This window comes from Acinonyx jubatus, chromosome E3, assembly GCF_027475565.1.
Source record: "Acinonyx jubatus isolate Ajub_Pintada_27869175 chromosome E3, VMU_Ajub_asm_v1.0, whole genome shotgun sequence".
Lineage (NCBI taxonomy): Eukaryota > Metazoa > Chordata > Mammalia > Carnivora > Felidae > Acinonyx > Acinonyx jubatus.
The window spans coordinates 16,460,065-16,467,908 of record NC_069398.1 but is presented as its reverse complement, the minus strand read 5'-3'; the positions used below and the strand labels follow the sequence as shown (position 1 = coordinate 16,467,908).

Genomic DNA, 7,844 nt, shown 5'->3' with positions numbered 1-7,844 from the left:
GTTCACCACAGAGGAAAGTAGGAAAATGCAAACCCACACACACATAATACGGAGGACACTTTAAGGAACAAAAGACGTTCCATCAGGGAAGAGATGCCAAGGAGACCCTTAATAACTTCAACTACCTGAATTCGTATCACGAAAAGGAGGGATTTTGCTTGTTCTGTGAGGCTCCGAAGGGCATTCTTTACAAAGGAGGACCTCTTTTTGCTTTATAAAAAATCATTTAACATTAACCAAGGAGGTGGTGTTATAGCTGCACTTTGCCATACACAGGAAGAGGCTGTCACCCACCAGGGATGCTGTGAACAGAACTTTTTTCACTCATTCAGCAAAAACTAAACGAGTACCTGCCATACATGGGTGCTGTTCAGGACACCAAGGGCAGGGAGGAGACAGTGCTCCTGTCCTCATGGAGTTCACTCCACCTTCCTGCCTCCTCTGCAGATGTGGGAAGAGGCGGGACTCCGTGGGGTTGGAAGGCCAGCTTCAACATCAATGTCAAGGTTAGATCTGGTGCACAAGTAAGAGAGCCAAACTTGAGAAAGGGGCATCTTCCAACACTGCTGCTTTCGGGTTTTATGACTCGCAACGGGGCAATGGATCTCTTTGATGTATCCTGTCCACCAGCCAAATAATCTTGTCGATTTTTCACGGAAACGTCACTGCTTCCTTGAAATCTAGTGTGTCTGGAGAAGATGATGAGAAGCCCCATGTCCCTTCCATGCCTAGCGCTTCCTTCTAAAGAAAACCACCTCAGATTGGCTCTTGGCAACAGAAAGGGTTGGTTCCAAGTGTGAGAATTCAACCAGCCTTCCTAGGATGGTTACAGCGAATTGCTTTAGGTCTTGGTCCCTAAGACAAAAACCTGCAGTCACGAGATTGAAGAGTGGAGGCCATTTACCCTCAACTGACCTTGATGGCGACCTTACCCAGTAGAATCCATTATATTAGATGGTGACAAACACTTCACCAGACTCCATCGGATGCAGATGCTCCCGGCGACGGTGGGGCCTCAAAACTGTCATGCTATCTCCCTGTTTTCCCATGGGACCAGTAGACTGTCAATCTGCTCTGGAGTGTTGAGGTGACCAAAGATGATGTTCCCCCACGTCACTCCCCTGCTGAAAATTCTGCAGATGTTCCATTGTTTTTAGAATAAAAACAAGAATGCTGAAAGGACCACAAGTCCCTGCGTTCTCGGCCTTGGCTCTCTCTTATCTGGCTCCAACTCTCTTCTCTGCTTTTCTCGCCTTTCTTTGCGTTCCTCTAACACACCCCAGAGCCTTTGCACATCCTGTTCTATGAAGTCAAGGACCATATTGTTTGTCCATTTGTTCTTTGTGTTCACCACGGAATCTGCAGTGTCTAGCAATTTCTGACCTAAAGCAGACGCCAAAGAAATACATGAATATTGCCCTGATTTCATAAAAGTATTTGCCATAGTTCCCGTTACCATAGGTCACCTGAACATGAGGCAGAACATCACAGTTTAAGCACTTAGGCACTGGAGCAAAATTTGCTTGAACGAAATCCCCATTTCGGCATTTACTAACTGGGGGAATTTGGGCAGCTTCTGTGAACGCTGTGCGCCTTGGTTTTTTAGCATGTAAGTAAAGGATGCTGGGACGCCCACGTGGCTCAGCCAGTTAAGCTTCCGACTTTGGCTCAGGTCATGATCTCACGGTTCGCAGGTTCGAGCCCCGCATCGGGCTCTGTGCTGACAGTTCAGAGCCTGGAGCCTATTTCGGGTTCTGTGTCTCCCTCTCTCTCTGCCCCTCCCCCACTTGTTTTCTCTCTCTCTCTCTCTTTCTCTCTAAAATAAATAAACATTAAAAAAATAAAGGATGCTAATACTAACTTCCAATAGATATGTCTGCTTTGAAGATCCAGTGATCTGGTAACAGGCACGCCTGGCACACGCTTAGCACTCAACAGACCATGTACAGATTACACATTAATCTCCATATACAGTCAACTGCTTTCCTGTGTATCATTTCCCTCCAAACTACTTCAGACGATGGGAAGTTTTAAAATCGGGACTGGAAGGTATAACATAGCCACATGATTTTATCACTCATTGTATTTTACTTTATTTTATTTATTTTATTATTTTACCTTATTTTATTTTATTTTACTTTACTTTATTTTATTTTATTTTATTTTATTTTATTTTATTTTATTTTATTTTATTATTGTATCTAAATTCAAGTTTGTTGGCATACAGCGTAATCTTGGCTCCAGGAGTAGAACCCAGTGATTCACCTCGTACCACGTGACAGCCAGGGCTTATCCCCAAAAGTGGCCTCCTCGGTGCCCATCTCTCATTTACTTTCAATCCGCCATGTTTTTGTACCCCCCCCCCACCCCAGGGTGTCATATAATCCCGATGTGGTGTAACCATCATAAAAGGGTCCGTGTGTTCTCTCCTAGGTAAGCTCAGTGGGTAGAAGGGTTGAGACCATACCTACCTGTATAGATTCCTCTCATACCACTTACATTTGGAGTGGCCACGTGGATTCCAGAAGACGATGCACCGTCCAGAAGACGGTGCCTTGTCCAGGAACCAGTACATAGTACATGCTCAGGAAATGTTTACGAATCCGCGCTGCCACCAAGGGACCCGCTTGCTAGTAACTGAGCTGAGCTGATAAGGGTAATTGTAGCCAACTCCGTTCCCCAGGGAGCCCCGACATTTGTTCATAGAAGAAATTCCATAGTTACGGGAGAGGCTTGCATTGTATAGGTTCTGCAAGGGGTTCATTAATTTGAAACTCTGCGTTTTATTCAATTAATTTGAATTTTAATGAAAAAAATAACTAAGCCGAAGTGATTCCCGTCTTGGGGAGACAAGAGGATTTCTCTGCGGGTTCGGGGAGTGGGGGACCAGAGAGAAGTACACCTCTTAAATTTCCCCGGAGATTATAGTCCATCAACTTACAGAGCAAGAGCTTTAAAAAGATTATCTTCTACACAGAAATGGCGAGCTTGTCATAAATGGGAAAATGTCACCTAAAAGACGTGGTGGGACCTGAGTAAAATGGGCTGGCAGGTAGGGGGAGGAAGCTAAGGCTAGTCAGGGGAAGCAAGAGCGCCCAGGGGTCTTTAACAGCATATATAAACTTCGGAGTTTAAACTTGTTTCGGAAGGTGAGCCCGTGCCGGAACAGCACGGTGGGAAGGTCAGCGCTGTGCCTAAAGATCAGGTGATGTGTCTTCTCCGGGGAGTGCGTGATGCTTCAGACCATTCAGTCTCCAAAGCTAATGTCAGATATCAACTCAGCAATACTTCGGTTCCAAGGAATCAAACACCCAGTGAAACTGCTTTGGGCAGTAAATTATTTGGTTGAATGAACTGCAAAGTCCAAGAGCTGGACCGTAGGCATAGCGGGGTCCAGATGCTCCGAGGAGACCCTCGGGATCTGGCGTCCTTTGACGTCTTTTGACTCAGCCTCCCCGGCGTTTGCTTGAAGCTCGGACAGGGGCTTGCCGTGTGGTCACAAAGATGGTCACGGCAACTCCAGAGCTTCGAGATTGTATCTGATCAGCCTAATAATCCAAGCATGAAGAAGACATCTCCTGGTCACTGTTCTTGTGGAAGCCCTGAGATTTCATCTCATTGTCCCAGCTGAAGTCACACGCTTACTCCCTCATTAGTGTTCTCAGGGACCGCGGAGGGCTCTGATCGGCCAGCTTGGGTTACGTGTTCACCCCAAGAGCTAAAACTGACACGCAGCCAACCCGATCCGGAAAACAAAGTCATAGCATGAGGTTGGGGCAGTTCCAGAACAAGGGCAGTGGGTTTTGTTAGACAAAAACGACCTGTATTCTCTTTATACGGGATGGAACTTTTCGGTTGCTAGTGCTCAGGGGTCAGGGCTGGCTTCAGCGAGGAAAGCTGTGGTCAGGGATTCCAGAGTGGACGTCAGGGTGAGTCAGAATAGGGAGCGCAACCTTTGAATAACGTGGTAAAGATAAAAGTCCACATCTACTAGCTACGCATGAGAATGTGTCTCATGTCCCCGTGTCCCCAGTGTCTCTCATCGGCGTTGGTGTTCATGAAATAGCTGTCACATAACGAATAAGCCAGATTTCCAATAACAGCAGCCTAGAGCTGCCTCACTGTTAACGAATATTCACTGAGTGATTCATACGGGACTCGACTGGGCACTTTATTTCCGTATCTCATTTAACCCATACAATGGTCCTATAAAGCCAAAGTTTTATTAGTACGCCCATTTGACAAAGAAGCTCAAAGAGAGGAAGCCCGCTGACAAACAACCCCCCCCGACCACCCCGTTTCAGGGTGCCTACACCATTCAGGTCAGCTCCCGCCCACGTCGCTTCCTGGGTGGGTGGGTCTGGAAGATTCTTCTACACCATGTTTGGGCACCAGGGCGCCTTCCATCGTGTGGCTCTCCCCTCTGCCGGGGCCACGTCCTGCTCCACGTTAGCCAGTAGACGGGGAAGGACAAAGGACAGAAGAAGAAGAAGAAGAAGAAGAAGGAGAGAAAGGTGAATAGAGAAGAGAAGAAATACAGAAGGTCCGCTGACTTTTCACCAGCTTACCTGGAAATGGCTGCCCTCACGGCCGTTCGTTGTCCACTGACGAACCCAAGCATGTGGCCCCACCTGGACCCAAGGAGGGTTGGGAAGGTCCTGTCTCCGTCTGTCAAGGAAATGGCACATTGTATGGGCTCTGATGAGCAACACAGTCATAGCTGACCACACCCACAGGACACTCCCCCACGCACACCCACGCGCTTGTACTTGTCCTTCTACTGGGCTGATGTCATTCTTTTTTTTTTAATTGATTTATTTACTTCGAGGAGGGGGAGGGGCGGGGGGAGAGGGAGAGAGAGGATCCCAAGCAGGCTCCGCACTGTCAGCGCAGGGCCTGACGTGGGGCTCGATCTCGTGAACCATGAGATCGTGACCTGAGCCGAGACCAAGAGTCGTCCGCTTAACCCACTGAGCCACCCAGGCACCCCTGGGCGGGTGTCATTGTAATCCTCTTGCCTCTTTGCTTCACCTCTGCTTTCTGGCTGTGGCTCTGCCCTGACCTCTCCTGGGCTCCTTGCGCTGCTGGAGGGGGTTTTGAGCATGAGTTACCTCCAGCCGTGCATTTGCCTGGAGACTGCAGATGAGGGCTGGTGACCTTGACTTTTCCTTTCGGTCAGATTCCACCTGCAGGAGTTCTCCGTGCTGCGGCAACCCCAAAGCCAAAATAATTTGATGACTTGATTCTAAGGAGATTCAGTGATATTAGTTGACTGAATAGGAAATATGCCTAATCATCCCCCCTTCCAATCCCTTTCATCATTAGATTTGCTCTTAATCTCACGCACAGACATTCTGTGATTTTTTTTTTCTTTTTGGCAGGTTAATTAAACCTGTCTTTATTTTTTCCTCTTTTCCAATTCTGTCTGAGCGCTGGGGAAAAGATCTGAGTCTCTAACCTCTGGCGGCATTTGTCATAGAATATTCCAGACACTCCGCACCATACACCATTCCCTCACTGAACCTGGGCTCTCCACTCCTGCTCCTTTCAGGCTGCCAGAACTCATAGCTCATTGCTTTAGCAACTTAAACTGGGGGCGTGGGGAGGAGGGAGGGTCACTTAACAAGAAAATGGAACAATAAAAATCTCAGGAAATTGGATATTTAAGCATTCAAAGTAATTGATATTGAAGAAAAAGTATGATAGGCTAGAATTATATCCACACAATCTACTGCCCATTAGTTGGGACGTCCACATAACCCTAATCTAAAATTATGAGGGTTCATTACAGATGCAATCAGACACAATCGTCTTCATTCCATATATCAAAAGTCCATGCACTCAAAAGAGAAAAAAAACAAAAAAAAAAACCCCAAAAAAACCTTGACTCTGCGTCCCTCCGTTCCTAACGCAGAAGTTTGAGATCTGATTTTTTCATATTCGATGACCATTTCCAGGGCACGTTAAATACAAGACTTAGAAAAATATAAAAAAGGTTGAAATACCATCGAGACAGCTGGAGGTAAAAATATGAAAAGCAATACCCTTAAAGGACAAAAAAAAAGGGGGGTTAAGAAAAGGAAGAAAGAAAGACTCTATTTATGGCTCGAGGAGGTTTTGGAAGACTTCTTCCCCAGCTCAGACATCTGCAGTCACTTCTCATGATTGCCCTGAAAGGTGGTGGGCCCGAGGTTCGTGGGTTCAAGCCCCACATCAGGCCCTGTGCCGGCAGCTCGGAGCCTGGAGCCTGCTTCGGATTTTGTGTCTCCCTCTCTTTCTGCCTCTCTCTCTCAAAACTAAATAAACATTAAAAAAATCACGAATTTCACATCCCTTTTCTGGTGGCTCCTTGATGTACTTGGTGGAGGGTTCCCTGTTCCCTCTCTCACCTTCCATCCCGGAAGGGCCACTGGCTTCTTAGCTGTGCACCCATGGCACCTGCCTCACCTCTGTGGAAGAGGGGTCACGCCGTCTTGTCACTGCCTCTCAGGACCTCCCTCTTCCCCGATGAGAGGTGGACTCAAGGCCAGGGGGCTGAACGTGTTCATAACTGCATCCCAGTACCTGGCACACATAATCATACATAATAGTAGAGTACAAAATAATTACAGGCTGGACTGAACTGATTTCATTCATTCACCGTCCGCCACTCAATAGATATTCACAAGGTGCAGCAGATACCTTCCTTTCCACGACTAGGTCAGTGATTTTCAAAATGCGGATTGCAACGCCGTAGCGGCCAATGAAATCATGTTAATGGTCTGCGAGTTGCATTAAGAAATAGAAAATAAAATAAAGTGGTATGAAATAGGATAGGATGGGCGAGGATAGGGCAGGCTAGGACAGATTGGGCAGTCCGAGGGAGAAAATGTCGGAGTGCGCTTTGCGTGGAAGGTTAAACATTATTTCTGAAAATATATAGATTGTAGGGGCACCTGGCTGGCTCAGTCCGGAGAGCGTGAAACTCCTGACCTCGGTGTCGGGAGTCCGACCCCCCTGTTGGGTAGAGAGATTACTTAAATAAATAAATATGTAAAGGCATATAGAGTGAGACAGACTGTATCTGTCTATGCATAGGTAACAACGTAAGTACGTATGCACGTACACACCTATGCGGGGGGTTGGGAATGGGGACTGGGTATGCTCTGGGTCACAACCTAGAATTTTGGACGTCCCCGCTCGCCACAACCTCATTTATCCTGCGACTCTGATAGCAGAAATCGGGGGGTGAGGACAGTGCGTTTCGTCAAGATACCGTGACCACCGGGAAGTTCCAAGTCCAAGTTTCAATGCCGACAGGGCAAGCTAATTAGCCCTCATGGGCTGCTCAGTTGTGTTCTATTTTTAGCCATGGTCTTGACTTCCTATCCCCATCGATATTTTCCTCGGCTCAGACACATATTGACGTATGGATTTGTTAAAAGCCTCTTTGATACAATCTGTCGTTTTCAACTGCCCAGGAACCCGTCTTGCACTGTATACTTGTGGGTTTCACAGAAGGGAACCATTCATTTCCCCCCAGCCTCAGTCCAAATTATTCAAGCACATCGCCTCTTTCAAAAGGAAGCCCATGTGAGCTGGTTTTGTTTGCTCCAACCAAAACAACCCTGACTGTCACAGACACCGTAAGATTTTTGTAGAGCGCGGAGCAGGGCACATTTGTGTTTGGTGTTCCCAACGATTCGGTCTTCCTGCCTACACACCCCTCCACCACTGGACTTACCGTGTGCGATCTTGTTGAGGAAAGAGTCTACCTCCCTGGGCCCAGATAGCGGGCTGGGTGGCACAACTCATTTTGGCCAACGGAAGGCGAGGAGTCAAATCCCAGCACCAAGCAGGGGCTT

The 7,844-nt window shown here is 47.4% G+C and overlaps 1 long non-coding RNA gene across 1 annotated transcript; it reads right to left on the bottom strand.

Moving 5' to 3' along the window:
- Nucleotides 1-4,300: 4,300 nt before the first annotated feature.
- LOC128313669 (uncharacterized) lies at nucleotides 4,301-7,398 on the bottom strand. The gene is made up of 3 exons (XR_008294677.1): nucleotides 5,112-7,398; nucleotides 4,569-4,668; nucleotides 4,301-4,439 (listed from the first exon to the last, which is right to left on the bottom strand). It is a non-coding gene; the product is annotated as an uncharacterized LOC128313669 (long non-coding RNA).
- Between the last annotated feature and the right edge of the window lie 446 nt (nucleotides 7,399-7,844).